The sequence below is a fragment of the Amaranthus tricolor genome, chromosome 17 (genome assembly GCF_026212465.1).
Source record: "Amaranthus tricolor cultivar Red isolate AtriRed21 chromosome 17, ASM2621246v1, whole genome shotgun sequence".
NCBI lineage: Eukaryota > Viridiplantae > Streptophyta > Magnoliopsida > Caryophyllales > Amaranthaceae > Amaranthus > Amaranthus tricolor.
The window spans coordinates 9,519,771-9,537,465 of NC_080063.1; the positions used below are offsets into that span (position 1 = coordinate 9,519,771).

At 30.3% G+C, this 17,695-nt stretch overlaps 1 long non-coding RNA gene across 1 annotated transcript; it reads right to left on the reverse strand.

The window, feature by feature from the left end:
* Positions 1-9,879: 9,879 nt before the first annotated feature.
* Positions 9,880-13,446, reverse strand: LOC130804444 (uncharacterized). Its single transcript, XR_009040017.1, has 2 exons — positions 11,116-13,446; positions 9,880-10,647 (listed from the first exon to the last, which is right to left on the reverse strand). It is a non-coding gene; the product is annotated as an uncharacterized LOC130804444 (long non-coding RNA).
* Positions 13,447-17,695: the final 4,249 nt, after the last annotated feature.

The following is a 17,695-nucleotide window of genomic DNA, read 5'->3' on the forward strand; positions in this document are numbered from 1 at the left end:
ACATATATATAGATGTTTGTTGCTGTAATTAACTAAAACAAGCAAATAAAGACTAAAGCTAAAATAAAGCATAAAACAAGTAAAGATGATAATTAACCAAGAACATAAGATCAAAGGCAATACAAACATATGAAAAAGTAATATGATGATGAAGAGGCAAAGGCTATACTTTCTCACCAAAATAGTGTTTATTAATCTTAAACCTAAGGTCATGGATATGGATTATGGGGAAGAACGTATCTTGGATACTAATGCTCTCTCTCAAGCAACAAAAGCTTCCTAAATCATACTCAACTACCTATTCTCATGGAGCTAAGCACATTTTAAGACATAGAGCACACATTCAACATTTCCAATCAAAACATCTACCTATTCTCATGGAGATGATTCAATTTTCAAGCGTGGATTATCATTAGAAATCGACTCTCGCCCTCAATCCAGTGAAACTACGATAATAGAAAAATCCATCTCAAATCATACACAGCACAACCAAGCCAAAGGTAAAGAAAGCAATTTAGACTACATATGTAACACCCTAAGATTTTCTAACGTCATTAATTAATATTTTAATAACTTTTAGGGATTTTGTAATTATGTTAAATTAATTTAGAGGTAGTTTTAATAAATTTCTTTTATATACAAATTTAAATATTAACATATATTTATATTAAAAAATACAATTTTGATTTCTAAATAAAGAGGTTCGAATCAAAATAATTATTTTATTAAAATGTGTGAGCACACGAAGGTGAGTTTCTTAGTTGGGCCTTGTAAGAAGATGAACCTAGGTAAATAAATAAATAAGTAAATAAATAAAATAAAAGAATGGGTTAGGGTTGTGAGTACTCCTTCCCTCAATCACAAAGAAAATCACGCCACTCTTCTCCCTCCTTCTCTCCTTCCCTCTCTTCTCCTTCTTCCCCTTGTGTGTGCCGCTAGCTGCTGCCCCAAACGGCTGCCCGCGGGGCCCAGCAGCCACCACCATTTCTCCCTCCTTCTCCCACGCCAAACCGCCAGCAGCACCAGCCCACTTATTGACCGTGAATTGCACCACAGTAGGGCAGCCGAGTCTCCCTTCCACCACCACCAGCCGCGTCATTCCCTGCTGCCAACAACTAGCGGTTGTGACAACAGCAATCTGAGCCGTGACTCCATCCACCACCACACTAACCACTCTTCTCTTCACCCCTTTCTCTTGTTCACCTAAGTAAGCCATATCCTCTTCCCTAATTGATTTTCTCTTGTTTTTAATTAAAATTGTTATCAAGTTTATGAGTTAGTAATGATTTTCGTATTATTTACATTGAATGGGTAAGAGGTTGATTGATGAATTGAACATACTTATGATTTAGGGTTTGAAGTATGATTAGAAATTATGGGTTGTGTGTTGATTGTGTATTAATTTGGTTTAATCTTATCATGAGTAATAGAAATGGTGTTATCCTTGAGCATTAAGTGGTTAGGGTTTGACTATAGAATGATTACTCTTGATCATGTGTACTATCATACTACATTTTTCAAGTATTTGGTCATTTAGATAGCTTTGAATGAGTATTAGTGGAGGAAATTGTGGTTGAATAGGGTGGTGGTATTGGTTTTAGTATTGGTTAGGATCGTTGGCCGCAAAGAATGGTTACTAATTGCCCTTATTATCTTTGTTAATGTTGATTAGTGATTGTTGCTAACTAATCGTGGTTGTTGATTAATATCATTAGTCGCTAAAAGTTGTAATTGTGGTTGTCGTTATTAGTTGTAATTATCGTTGTTATGCTTGGATATTTTGATTGTAAGTTCTGAAACCTTAGTGTTGTCATAAGTTATGGTGCTCGATGTCATTATGTGTTCCTTTGAACATACTTGACGCTAACCCTTACTCATTATGGTAATTAACTATAAGAAATGTAGTGAATGGCATTATGACACATCATTTTGATAATATGCATTGTATTGAAACTATGAGGTACTAGTGAATACACTTTATACGAAAAGCTATCGACTATGAAATCCTTGCGCTTAGAATAGTTATAGAGAATGACAGTGTTAGTAGAAGGCGGGGACCACCCCCCTTATTTATTTAAGAATTGGATTATGCCTTACTTGGAGTTAGAATGACTCCTTTATAGGTGAATTTCATATTTTGTTAGCGGCTCAGTGGGTTTTGGCGTGCTGCTATCCCAGGGCACTCATTAATAGTCGAAAGCGAACGTTATTCCCATTTGATAAAGTATTAGATTAAGATTAACTAGCGTGACTCAACTGGATTATGTCCGGTTGATTTAAGAGTCCCCTAGGTGAGATCCGACGGGATCACCGCATGGGGGGGTATGAGCATACTTTTGTCATTGGCCACCGGATGGCCGATATCGCCCCTTGATCGAGGTGTTACCATGCGGGCCTTGAAAACCCCAATATGGTGGCTTCTTCACTGGTTTAGTACCCTAGTGTGTTAGTTTTTCCCGAAGGTAGGACCGGAGAGGGTCGGCTAGAGGGGATATGAGCTCATGCTTTGCCATGGGCATCGAATGGCCTATAACGCCCTTGGCGGTGTCACTATGCCATGAAGTAGAGAGAAGATCCACTGAAAGAATGTTACTCATTGATAGAAAGTTATTCATTCATAGAAAGCTTACACAATGATAGAACGTTTACTCATTGATAGAAAGTTTATTCAATGATAGAGTAGTTTATGCTAGTGAGAAGTGCGCCTAAGTTAAGTTACCTCAAGGGAGTTACCATTGCCAAAGATAGATTATGATCACACTTACTCTAAGGTAGACAAGCTTTATAGGGTCATGTGTTAAGTAGTCTATTAATGCCTTGGTTGAGTGATATTATGCGTGTTTTACAAGAGTTTATATTTTAAGAAGAGGAGTGTGAAGATATGCATTCTACCCAAGAACACATGGTTTGAGTTGAAAAGGACGTAATGAGATTAAGAAGTATAAATGGACGATAAACGGTTACTATTTGTGCTTGTGTCTTATGAAATCATCTTATGTTTTTGTATAACATAATGTTATCTAGTAGTTGGCCTTATTATATTTGATGCTAGTGACTGACGTGTACGTGTTTGTGTTTATGTTTGATTGTTGATGACTTTCTATGATTTTCCTTCTATGACACATTGGCCTTTGGTTTAATGTCGAGTAGCAGGAGGATCATAGACAGGCGTAGCAGGTATTGGAGCTACTATTGTATTCCATTGCATTGGAGGAGAGTGATTAGGGCGAAGCATAACCTGTATCATACCGTTATCTTTCGATTTTGTAGCTCTTGTTTATAACTCTGTATGGTTTTAAGGAGTTAAGTCATTTTGAAACGCAAGCGTCGACACTGGAACCATGATCCATGTTTGGTATGTTGATTTGAGAAGCCGGCGACGAATCATTCCGCCGTGGTGTGAGATTTTAAAGGCAATGATGCCTTAGATTAGTTTAATGTTTTTATTGTGCTAATTGCTCTACCACATGTTCGATTTATAGAAGAGATGCTGCCGAAATTTCCACTCACCTTTTTAAAGTTAATATTTAACATTTATCTAAATCCTTTTCCTTTTCTTTTATGTAACACCCAAATTTCCTCCCAATCTTTACGGTTTTGGTTTCGTACAAAGGTCGGAAATTCAGAGGTGTTACAACATGCATGGTGATATTACCTAGCCTAAGCCAAAATGAACTACCCACTCATATTGAAGTTAAACATTACTAAAGATATTGAATTCATGATAAGTACTAATAACAAAAATCAAAAGCAATAAAGTGTAGAGAATAGAAGGTTATTATTCACTATTGACCTTCATTAAGCCATTAAGTTACATTCTTAATACTTGCAGAAGTTCATTACTGCTACTAAATACTTGGTAACCTTACTGCTTATTTAATCAAGTTCGTTTAAGCCTCATAACTTTACCATCATAGCACATCACAAGATCACAACAATAATGACAACTAATATATGTAAGGGTCTGGTTAGGTGAGGACCGTAGTCCTAAACCCTAACTGTGGTGAGAGTCCTCACTCCCCTCAATACTATTATGCTCGAGACTCCAAAGGATGGGTTTTTCTCGGAACCCCTGTCTGACACCGCATTTTACGTGCCGGCTAACACGGGCGGAGGGATTTTACATGCCGGTCCATGGTTCGACGTTACCTTACTATCAAAGTCACACAATCAATACCATGCAATATCAAACAAGACTCTAAACAAAAATAGTTTACATTCTTATAAGTCAAACTTCCACTAGTCAAAATTTTGACAATTCTACCCTTTTAATGGAAACAAATTACTAATATCTAATAAATTAATATTAATTAAATAATAAATTTTCATTGCTATACTAAGATTCATGAGGCTAAACTATGTCATTATTATGTCATAAATAATCATAAAAGTCAAGTGTAATATTTTTAAGTACTTAATAACGTATTTTATCAAATAACCAAGTAAAATAGTAATAATATATCATAACTATGAAAAATAATCCGACGAGTTATTAAGGGTCCAAAATCTAAATGAAATGAGTTTTCAAGAAAAACAACGCTAAGCATTTGAACAAATTAGTTTGACTATTTTATCGATAAACCGATTAATAATTCTTTATAATTACTTGAGTCCAAAATAAAAATTTTCTCAAAACACCAAGATGATAAGGAATCATTTTAAAGAGATAAGTTTATTTAACCAATAAAATTCATGATTATTATTTCAAATAATTAATACAATCATTTTAGCCATAAATCGATATATATAAAAAAATTAAAGTCTATATTGTCCACGACAATTTGCCCAAGGGTCATCATGAGATTCAACATGTTATACCAGTATGCCAAAAAGGTACAAGTTAAAAAAAGCACATATAATATTTATTTCTTATTTAACTTTTTTTTATTTTCAAATTTATTAATAAACTTTTAACTTATTTTAAACTTAGGTAATATATATATATATATATATATATATATATATATATATATATATATATATATATATATATATATATATATATATATATATATATATGTATATATATATATATATATATATATATATATATATATATATATATATATATATGTATATATATATATATATATACATATATATATATATATATATATATATATATATATATATATATATATGTATGTATATATATATATATATATATATATATATATATATATATATATATATGTATATATATATATATATATATATGTATATATATATATATATATTTACATATATATATATATATATATATATATGTATATATATTTACATATATATATATATATATATATATATATATATATATATATATATATATATGTATGTATATATATATATATATGTATATATATATACATATATATATGTATATATATATATATATATATATGATGTGGTTCTTGGTATCAAAGTCGAAGGTGGTTCTTGGATATGATGTGGCTCACATGTGAGGGAAGTGGTGGAAATACTTCACATGTAAGGAAGATCCCACTTAACTAAAATATTGGATTATGGACTTGCAAATAATGTTTAGTGAGTAATCCTCCTAATACCATATGGGTTTGGTAACAAAATCATGTGTTGTATGCAAGTCAACGTTCCTTACTCGTGGATTTATGGGCCCGAGCCCACCGGTTCCTCGTGGGTGTTTCCGGTCAAGTGGGCCCGTAGAGTGATATGTGGCAAATTATTGTCACAATATATCTTTATTTTTATTTTCTATGATGTTTGTTTTCTTTAATTTTTATTTTAATTTTTAAAATTTTTATGTGCAATTAGGGATCTATCAAACAAGTGTGTAATGAACATTAATATTGTTGGATTTCTGACTATCTCTTTACAATTGTAGTTTGGTGAACAACTTAGCTTGTTAACCCAACGTCTGCTTTGAAGGTGTGTTCTACGGATCAAATTTGAATCCTAACATTAGTTATAACTTTGTAGCGAAACTAAAAAAAATTAATTTATTACTTATGTGTTCAGGTGATCACCAAGCTGAAACAAATACAACAATCATAAGTATCAAACACAAGCATCTTAAAACATTTATGAAGACATTTTACATAGGTTTTAGTTTTGTATTATAATATCGTGACAATGATATTTATTTTTGAATATTATTTGATATTTTGTTTTGTTACTCATGTTAATTTCTTAACGTAGTAACTAGTAATGGAAGACAATATAAATATGTTTTGAAATTAAAACATATGCATTTTCTTGACTTTATTTTTTTAACTCTATTAATATGATAATTAATATTTATAATTATTATTATTACTATTAATAGAAAAAATAAAATTGAAAATAATAATAGTATAACCTCTGTTTTATTACTTGAACCCTAGCACCTTTTTACGCTATCCAATGTATTTGTCGGATTGTTTATATCTAGAGTTACACACAATTAAAAATTATAAAAATATGATATTTTGAAAATATGTGACGAGATGAATAAAGCAAGATCCCATATAACTATTTTTTTTTCTCGTATAATAGACACAATAGTGCTAATTTGGGTCTTGGTGCAAGTAATTGAAATCGAAGGAATAGATTTCGTACTAAAATTGGTTAAAGAGTAGTTACCATTACATTATCCATGCTTATGACTATGAGTGTGGAAAAATAGGTCATAAATCAATGAAATCTACTTAATTTCCACATGCTTATAAGTGAGGAGAATGTCCACACTTATAACTATGGTTAGAAGTGCATTTTGCAACACTTATAAGCGTGGCTAAGCTCAAATTTAGCCACGCTGAATAAATGTGGGCAATATTTCCCCACACAATTATTGGTCCACGCTCATTTAAGCATGGTGATTACTTTAGCCTCACAAATAAGCGTTAACATTGACATTTTAAGTGGAATGATGCATCTTTTTTGAAATATACATCCGATCACCATATTATTACATCTTTCTCATGCCTTCAAGTTAATTGAATCATTTGAAGGTTTGTTCAAAGATACATCCACAAAAAACATTTTATGCTTTGATGCAAGTTCTATAACCATAGATCTTCTCCAATTAGCAAAACTCTTGCCATCAATAGGAACAAAAATTAGCTTTGTGCTAGTAATATCTGATGGGTGAAGGTAAAATTCTCTTACAGATTCTGTGTTGGAATTATGTTGTGAGCCTGACTAGTTAGAACACTATTACTTTTTTCCGTTGGATCATTTCGTCAACCATTGGAAAACAAGATCAAATTCAAGAAATAAAGGCAAAAAGTAAAGAAATAAGAAGAAAAAAATACGCGAGTAAAAACTCTAACACTGTGTTTGGATAGAGCATTGAGTTGGAAAGGAAAGGGAGGGAGAAGAAAGGAAAGGAAGGAAAATAGAATGAAATAATTTATTTGTTTGTTTAGGAGGAAAATGGAAGGAAGATAAAGAAAATGGAAAAGATAAAATTGTTGTACTAATCATGGAAGAAAATTACATAGTTTCATCTATGTTAGAAAGAAAAATAATAAGAATAAAATTCATTTTCATCATTTTGATAGTTAATACAATCATTTTCCTTCCAAACTTTCCAAAATTAAAAGGATTTGATAATTAGCAAAAAAATGAAAGAATAAATTCCTCTAAATCTCCTCAAATCCCTTCCTCCCAAATCCATCCCTTTCAAAATTGCTATTCAAATATAGGAAAATCCATCCCTCTAAATTCTCTCATTTTCTTTCCCTCCAAACCCTTCAATCCAAACATAATATAAAACAGAAGAATATGAGAAAATTAAAAAAAATAAGTAGGATTAAACCTGCTATAATACCATGCTAATTTGCTCCAAAGAGGCAGTAGCCACTATAGAGTAATAGTGTACAAAAACTCAACAAAGAACATTATTATGAAGTAATATTCCTAAACAGGTGAGCTGACATGGACAAAAATAACAAACTATGAAAAGCAAGATCTACATCATGACCCTTGATAAGAGAGAAACCAAAAGCATACATGCCCTTGATCATAAGGATTTGCTCTAGCAATTTTACCCTTACTCTGTTCTGAAATATATGCTACATTACGGTTAATAATGCTATTCATCGTTCAAGTTTATTTTATATATTACGGCTAATATGTAAAAAAATAGTCAAGTGGCATCTTGAATTGTCTAATTGCATACTTTTATAATACTCTCTCCATTTTAATGACTTTGTCTCATATCATTTGGGTAGGTTTTCCAAGATATATATTAAAGTTTTAATATCTTTAACGGTGCATAACTAAACATTACAAAAGGTTGATATTTATAATTCTTGGGTTGAGACGAATCAAACACGATTTCATTTGACTATGTTTTATCCTATAGATTAAGAATAAAATAGAAATTAAGAGTGAACTGAGAATATTTTTAAAGAACCAAATGAGACAAAGTCACTGAATCGGAGGTAGTATTAAGTTTTTATAAATTATTAGATGTGTATAGTACAATATACAAATAATTAAAACGACACATTAAATTACGTGAAAAATCAAATGTAGTAAGTATAATAAAATGAAGGAAGTACTAACAAAGAGAACTATATTCATCTTTCACATTGGGTTTGTTATCATAACATCTACTAAAATCATAAATATAAATATAATCATAATCATAATCATAACATCTATTAAAAACGCTGTGAAAAGTCAAATGTCAAATTTGTAGAGTACTTGTCATGTGTAATTTTTCTATTGGGGTATTCAAACTAACTGAATTAAATAGCTGTCCAGTTTACATCAATTAAAGATTTGACAGTCAATGAATCTTTAACCTGTTAAATTTACTAATTTAGTTATAATAATTATTTCAACTAATAAAATACTATAATCTATAAATTGACTAAGAGAATATAAACAATAAATTAAGAATCATTTAGGTGATATTAACAAATTTAAAATTACAAAATAGGGGGCAAAATATTTATCATATATCTTTTAATAAATTATAGCTAAAGAAATTTGAAAACAAAATAAAGTAAGAAATATTTAGATGACATTAAATAATTTATTAAGACTTAGACTAGTTTAGTTATATAAATCATTTCAACTAATCATCATACAATTTAATAAAATGACTGAAAAATTTCACGTGTCATTCTTTTGGAGTCACCTTAGATGTAAGAATTTTATTGGTTGATATTGGCTTGAGTGGCAAATAAAATTAATCAACCTTTTATTTATTTTACTCGTCTACAAACTATTTAAATTTATTACACATATAAAAATGTCATATCACCCCATTTTAACAATTGTTATTTATTACTTCATCTTTAGTATTTATTCTCTTTGTTTTCTTTGTTCTTTCCATTCACTCTTTGTACAGAACCAAATGCAGACTTAAAAATCAAATGATTTTAATTGTGAGTTTTTAAAAATTTTAAAACATTGATATTTAAAAAAGATAAAATCACCTTTAATAATCCAATCTTTTTGCGATTTACCTACAATAATCTCATTTTTTGATTAACCATGAATAATCTAAATTTTGGAGGGTCTTTGCTTTGGGTACACTGAGGTTACTTGTTGTAGCAAGTCATTTTAAATAGAAAAAAAGGATAAATTACAATTTTTTTTAAAAAAATTATAAACCCCTTAGTAACTGAACCATATTTGGACCCGATGATGAGTCCGAATTTGATTGTTTGCAGAATATACAAGGCTCTTCAAGAACTACTAAAAAAACAACAAGGATATGATCAGATTTCTCTGATCTTGGATGTGATCTTGTTGGCTTCACTCACCAAAACAAGTTGTTATCCTCCTAATCAAATCTTGGTTCACTCCCTTGATTTGTTTAGGTTCTTATCTTCCCCAATTTACTTCACTCTCAACTTGGTTGGACAAGAAAAAGGACTTCACTCACACTTTCATTTCAAAGAGGAATTCTCTCTAAACCATGGGTTTATTTAATCATCAAAATCTAAGTCTGAATTACAATGAGATCATCCCTTTATATAGGGCTTTATATGCAAGAATAACAGCTATATTTGGCCTAACAAACTTCCTAAGCCTTATTAAAAAAAACACCGTGCCAAGCAGTTATTAAAAACAGAAACAACACATCGGAATAACTACACTATCACTGATCTGGCTGACATGGGACCTTGATGCTGGTCCTGTGGGCTCTGTGTGGCTTATTATAGCTACCCTTGGGCCTTGACTGCTTGGTCCATGTACCAAGATGCCATCTCTTGAGTTTTCCTAGTCCATGGTACACAAAGTTGTTATCCAGGTGTCGTGCAAGGTCAACTTGCAGGCCACTTCTTCTGAACTTTGATTCTGTGGCCATTTCTGACCTGTTGTTTTGCTGCTTAATGCACCTTTGTTGTTGGTCTTATTTTGTAGACATGCTGCTGTATTCTGCCCAACAACCTCAATTACATGATGCAACTGATCCACACAACCTTGTTTAACTGCTCCTAAACCTTGCACACTGATCTGCATTCATGTTGCTACTGATTTGTATTCATGTTGTTGCTGTTCAGCTTTTGCACAGCTGCTAATCAGCTTCTCACACAAACAAACAATGCAAACTGTACTCCCAAATATATGGTCTTGAATGCGTAAGAAACTTGCGCCATGTCAAACATGGTGCAATAACCCAGCATAGGAGGTTCTGAACATGTTTAACATGTTCAACTGTATAAGGCCCTGGAAAAATAAGGCCTCAATATTAAATTACTTAGTATATATTAGATGTTTAAAGATACAAAATTGTTAGAAAAATATCATAAATTTTACCTAGGTATTCATAGAATTTGTCAGTTTTTGCTCTACCCCTGTAACCCAGCCCCATTGCCACCCTCTCCCTCTCACCGGAGACACCAATACTCAACCACCATGAAGATTCATATTGGATAATGAACTCATTATGCATAAAAATTAGACATCTATTTCTTTGATGTTCAAATTAATACCATGAAGATACTTGGGGAGGGGAATGGGAGGGTTGTTTGCTGGGTTATTCATAGATCTGATTTTATTTTTACTTTTTGATAATATTTTTGTAATTTTATTTTATATTTAGGAAAAATTATAAGAAACTACCTAATCTAAATCCTAAGTTTTTGCAAACAACTACCTTATATAATACAAATAAAAATCTTTTGCAAAAACTACCTTTTAACGGATTTTAACAGTTGACCGTTAATTTTGGCCTTTGACCGTCACGTGACCCTTAAAAAAGACCTTCTTCTTCATTTGATGAAGCTTCATGGCTGCAAGTTCTGCTTCTTGCTTCAAAATTGACATTTCCATTTGCATTTGAAGGTTCCTCTAATCAAACTAACCCAATCCCATTTTCGTATAAATTTGAATGCCATTAACCTTCAAAATTCAAATTTCAATGGCATTTTGATTCTATTCATTCGGCCGTAAAAAATGTCGTTGAGACCTAATGCTAGGATTGAAGTGTGCCGCAGTAAATACAAGGTGGCGGTTGATGCTGATGAAGGACGGAGAAGGAGGGAGGTAACATGGTTGAGATTCGTAAGAATCGTAGAGAAGAAAATTTGCAGAAGAAGCGTCGTGAAGGGTTTCAGTCTGCTGCTTCTCAACAATTGTCTGCTCAACCTCCGTTCGATAAGAAGGTTTCTATTTTTTTTGTTTATGTTATGAATTGTATAATTTAAGGTTTGATTTTTGTTGTTTGATTGTTTGATGATAAATTGGGTTGGATTTAGGTTCTTGATTTGGAGTTTATTCTTTCTGAATTATGATGTTAATTGATTGTTTTTATTTTTACTTTCTTCTGGACCTCCATTGCAGAACTTGTAGCCATGGAAGCTTCATCAAAGGAAGAAGAAGGCCTCTTTTAAGGGTTTCGTGACTGTTACGTGATGGTCAAAGGTCAAAATTAACGGTCAACTATTAAAATTCGTTAAAAAGCAGTGTTTTGCAAAGATTTATATTATATAAGGTAGTTTTTTTTGTAAAAACTTTTACATAAGGTTATTTTTTAAAAAAAGTGTATAAATTAAGTAACTTCTTATAATTTTGCCTTATTTTTAAGTTTACCTATAATAAGAGGTAACTTTTCGACGAATAATATTTCTGGTTAAGTGACTCATTAGTTAAGATTATTTATGATTAATGAATAGGTGAAATTATAGTAGGAAAATCGCAAAAAAGTTAGATTATTCAAATAAATATATTGTGAGTAAATATCTCATTTATTTTTACTCATTAGTTAAGATTATTTATGATTAATGAATAGGTGAAATTATAGTAGGAAAATCGCAAAAAAATTAGATTATTCAAATAAATATATTGTGAGTAAACATCTCATTTATTTTTTGACACTACTCAATTACTACTCTTAATTTGTATTTTATTCCTAATCTATAAATTAAAACATAATCAGGTTACATCTTATTTGATTCATCTCAATGCAAAGATTATTAATATCCGTTTTTTCTAATATTTTCGTTATGTATAGTAAGAGATATTAAATATTAAATAAGTGTAATAGATAAAATTAAAAAATAAATGAAACATTTAAATATTAAATAAGTGTAATAGATAACATAAAAAAATAAATGAAACATTTTTAATAAAACTAAGGTATAAAGAAAGTCTGTATACTCATAAAGAAACAGAAAACCATGCCGCAAATCAATTATTGAAACTTCAAATTAAATATAGAGAAAACCTATTCAAAGTCTTACGATGATGGAGTTAATGAAGTACTCATATAAAAAGAAAATTAAGAACAAAATATGAAATCTGCAACATATTTTGTCTTGTAATGGAAAGATTTGACATACTCTTAACATTAAAATTGAAACAGTAAGAAAAATCAACATTTAAAAAACATATTAGAAACATCTACACAAGTTATCAACCAACAGGTTTTCCCCAATTCTAGGTTAGCGTTAGAAATCACAGGAATAAAATTGGCAGAAACGAATGCTTAATTGCTCATATGTAGTGAATCTTCAAAGAAGTTTGAGGAAGACGATACTCAGTAGAGTAATTATGAAGATAATGAGCAGCATAAACTCAATCAAACCACAGAGCTTCATATACTTCCTCTTGAAGCGCTCTTGAACAAGTTCCAACTTCAAATCATCAATTGATTGATTCATTAATTCCTTCTCCTAAATTAACCATTTCGATTTGTTTCACAGACTAATTAAGAGAGATAAAGGAGAGGAAAATAAGTAGAAGAAAAAGAAAGACGAGACCTGTTGATGACGGCGATTTTCGAATGACAAAAGAAGCATAGCAGCTCTAGCAGAACGCATGGCGTGGTGAGATTTCAAATAGGTCGTCACTTCTTCCTTCTCCATTACTTCGCCTTCTCTCTCTCTCTCTCTCTCCTTGTCGCAGAGTTTCACTGTTTTTGAACTTCACAAAATATTATACAAGAGAGCGGTGAGCTACGGAAGAGCTGACAATGACAAGTCCCTTGTCGATGCCCTTAGGAAAAATAGTGCAGCAAAAATAGTTCTCAATAATAGTTCTCACTAATATCACATCTTGCTTATTCATTTGAATAATTTTATCCATTGTTCATTTAGTCTAAAAAACTCATATGATTGATAATTTATAAATAATTCAATTTTCGTATTTTTGTTATCTTTTAACAAGCTAATATATACCACTAATTTTTCAATGATACGGTCTTACGATGAGATCATTCTATTAAGCTGGCCCAATATATATAATTTTTGTCTTAAAGTGATCACTTATAACGTTAAAATGATCACTTACAATTTTAAAATATTCACTTTTTATAGTCTTATAGTGATTAATTATAACCTTAAAACGATCACTTATGATCTTAAAGTAATCATTTAGAAAAATGAGCTAATTATATGGATCCGTCTCATGGTGAGACGGTCTCATATAAGACGAACTGAATATATATACCTACCACTGAAAAAGGAGTAAGGGATGATCAACGAAGAAGCATACGAAGGAAGAAGTAAGTATAATGGTTTATAGGTACTTATAATAGTCTATTAAAATATTTTAAGGAGTGTTATCAGCAAAAAATATACAAATATTAGAGTATTTAAAAATAATCAATAGTAAAGACTATTCTTAGTAGATAAGTAATAGGTAGGAATTAGGATTATTAATAAACAATTTTTACTTTTATTTTCATTACATTTTGTTTCAAACAATATATATATATACATATATATATATATATACAAGACTCGCTATTCAACCCTTGCCAAAACACTTGTCATTTGCCAAACAAGTTCAAAAGTGTGATTTAATGAGTTTCCCTAATCGTGAAACAGTGGGACCGTCAATTTGTTTGTGTTGTCTTTTACTTTTTGTAGATTTACTATGTTTGATGTGACGCCCAATGATAAAGTAACTAACATGACAATAATGTTACATGCTTGCAAATTAGAGTATGCATAAGGGTGATTATTTGCAGTTATTCTTATTATGATGATCATTGTTAGTTATTTTATATTTTTTCAGAAGATTTAGACAACTTTAGTTATTTGGTTATTTATGCTGATTTAGAGAGATTTTAAACACTTTTATCATTACTTTTATGATTCTAATAACTATAGAGTTTAGTAGGGTGACATTGGCATGTTCGAAGAAGTTGTACACAAAAGAGAAGCTTAAGTGCTAAAAAGTGCTCAATATCAAAAAACTTTTAGGATGAAATTTGCCATGTATTCACTTTTTTTTGATAGAAATATCGTATTGATGCAAGATTAGTGGCATTGGAAAAAATTCAAGAATTATCCAATAATATATTATATATTTGATATCGACGCTAATGATGGTTGTTTGAAGTTTTTTAGTCCAGTGAAGTGCGACAAGTCACCGCTCTTACTTTAGAGGTGCAGTTTGATGCAACATATTGCAACGAGTCGCCCGTTGAAAGCAACAAATCATTGTTTTTACTTTGACCATAATTCGTTTTCTTTACTTTTGTTTGTTATTTTTGGATGCCATAGTATAAATAAAGGAGTTGATTATATCCCAAGATATTTAGTATTTACTTATATTTTCCTTTGCTACTATATATTTTTATTTCCTTAACGCTAGTTTTCCATTATAAAACATTATCTTAGTTTAATTTGGAATATTTTCGATTATTACACCTTGATTCGTATACACAGATCTCATGGATCCAAAATCGAATTCAGATCTAAAACGGGTGCAAAGATGAATTTGGTAAAAGGATATATAAATGGACCTTAGCTAGATAAAAGGAAATGAAGAGAGAGAAAACTTTTTTGTTGGCATTAGAAAATGGGTCCAACACCAAAACACTCATCTGAAGACTGCTTTCTAGGGATGGCAATTTAGTTTAAATCCGCCCCTGATCCGATTGGATTTGAGGAACTTAATCTTATTCGAGTACGAGAAAAATAATGTCCAACTTCAAATTCGATTATATAGGCCGAGTCCAATTTAGAGATGTACCAGAGTTGGACCTCATAAAAAAATTCGATACTTCGACCCGACTCCAACTCCGATTCAACTCCAACTCTGAGTCTAGTCCGACTCCGACTCGATTTGACCCGACACCCGACTTTGAATTGAATTTAATTATAATACTCAAAGTTATAAACACAATGTTTTTGGTTTTATAATTGAATATTAAAATAGAGATCGATAAATAACAACCAAGGTTATTAAAAACATAATTTTAACTCAAATTGAAAACAACTTTCAAAATCGAATCGTAGAATCAAAACGTAGAATCGAATGATCAAGAATTTTGCAAAAAACAAAAAAAAAAAAAAGCTGTAATTACTTATGCATATTCTTTAGCCATTTTGATTGTAAAAGAACACTTAAAATTCATATAATATTTTGTAAAACTTTGCTAATGTTTAAAAAATACATATTTACTTCTTATTTGTTTCCTATTTTGTACTCCATCTTTTTTATGAATTGAAAACATGTAAAGATATACTTGAATCATATAATGAATAATTTAGTAAAAAGACACACGAAGTATATAAAGTAACAATAATCCTTATTAAATTAAGTAATGCCAAGTAGAGTGATCTTGTAATAGGTTTATCAAAACCACATTATATTATAATAATTTTAAAGTTCTAATAATTTCATAATAACAAATGAAAAAGCTCACAATAGTTTTCACAATTAGCAATTCAAAAATTATCAACTATGAAACCAATTCAATTATTTATAAGTTAGTAACATCAAATGAAACAAAGTCTCAACTGGCAATGAAATAGCCCAAACCAGCTAAAACAGTATAATAATACTGTCTACAAAGCACAGCACAAGACTTGTTGAAGTCTGGGTTGCAACCGACCTGTGACTCGATAGCCACAGCAAACCAATATCAGAGTTGTAACACCCCGTAATTTACGGGTTTAAAAAAAATATAATAAGATAAAAATAAATAAGATTGTTAAATTATATTATTTTACATATATAATTAAAAGAAATAAAGTAAGTTAAAATTTAACGATAACACGTTTTATCGCGTACGATGTTATTGTGTGACGTTTCTTTTCTGTTTTAACAATAATATAATAAATTACTTAATTAATTAATTAAATTAAAAAAATAAAAATTTGGGGATATGAGGGGGTGGCCGGTTGTAGGGCATGGGAGGAGTTTTGTAACTCCTCTCATAATTGGGTATTATGGCACAATTATGACCATTATTTTAAGTGCCTATTAATCCTTAAACTCCTTTGATTTTCGTCACCATTTCAAAACTTCAAGTAAACAAAAAAATTCAGAAAATTTTCTCCCTTTTGCTCCTTGATTTCGGCACATTCAAAAGAAAAAAAAATTCTTGTTGTTCAATCCAATCTTTTGATCAAAGGGTAAGTTTAATTGAATTGTTAATTATAGATTTTATATACAAAGATTTCTAAAATGAATTATATTTTATGTATGATGATATCCTATGACTTATAAGAGGATTGAATATTTTTCTTTTATATATGAAAATTTTCTCTAATAATCCTTTAATAAAATTTAATTTGTTAAAAGGATTAAGAAAAGAATTTTCTTGATCAATATTCTTTAACGAAATTTAAATTTGTTGTAAGAATTAGGAATTAAAGTTATATTGATATTTAAATAATTTTTGTGGTTTACTTTTCTCTAACAAAATTTCAATTTGTTAGATGAAATTTAAATGGTATAGACCAAGTAGTGTAGTTATTCAAGAGATTATAGATCCTTTAGAAAAATTTGATTTGTTTGAAGGATTGTGTTTATACATATACGTATTGATTTAAAAGGGTGATTTCGTTTTATGATTCTCTACAAAATTTTAATTTGTCAAGAGAATTAAATATTTAATTTAATTATTATAATTTATGAAATTTTAAGTTCTTGAAGGTTTTGTTGATGGGCATGTTTCTTTATATTTGATGACTTATATGCTTTGATGATGGGGTTTTGTGTATTAATATATGCGTGGAAATATCAAGTGGTTGTATGATAAAAAAAAAATTAGTCTTGTTTGTTTTATGTTACTAATTGTGAATGTGGCCTTGTTAGATTTATTTTAGTCATGAGATTTAAAAGGTTAGTAATTTAAATAATGAATATATGTAAAATAATAATAAAAATTTCGGCAGCAGCAGCAATCCTGTCTCGGAAATAGTGCTGATCCGGGAACGTTAGTCGTGTTCCGTTGTTTTATGTACCGATGCGTTAAAAAGCTCGTTAAACGCTTAAAATAATTAAAAATAGTAATTGGATGTTAGAAATTATGAAA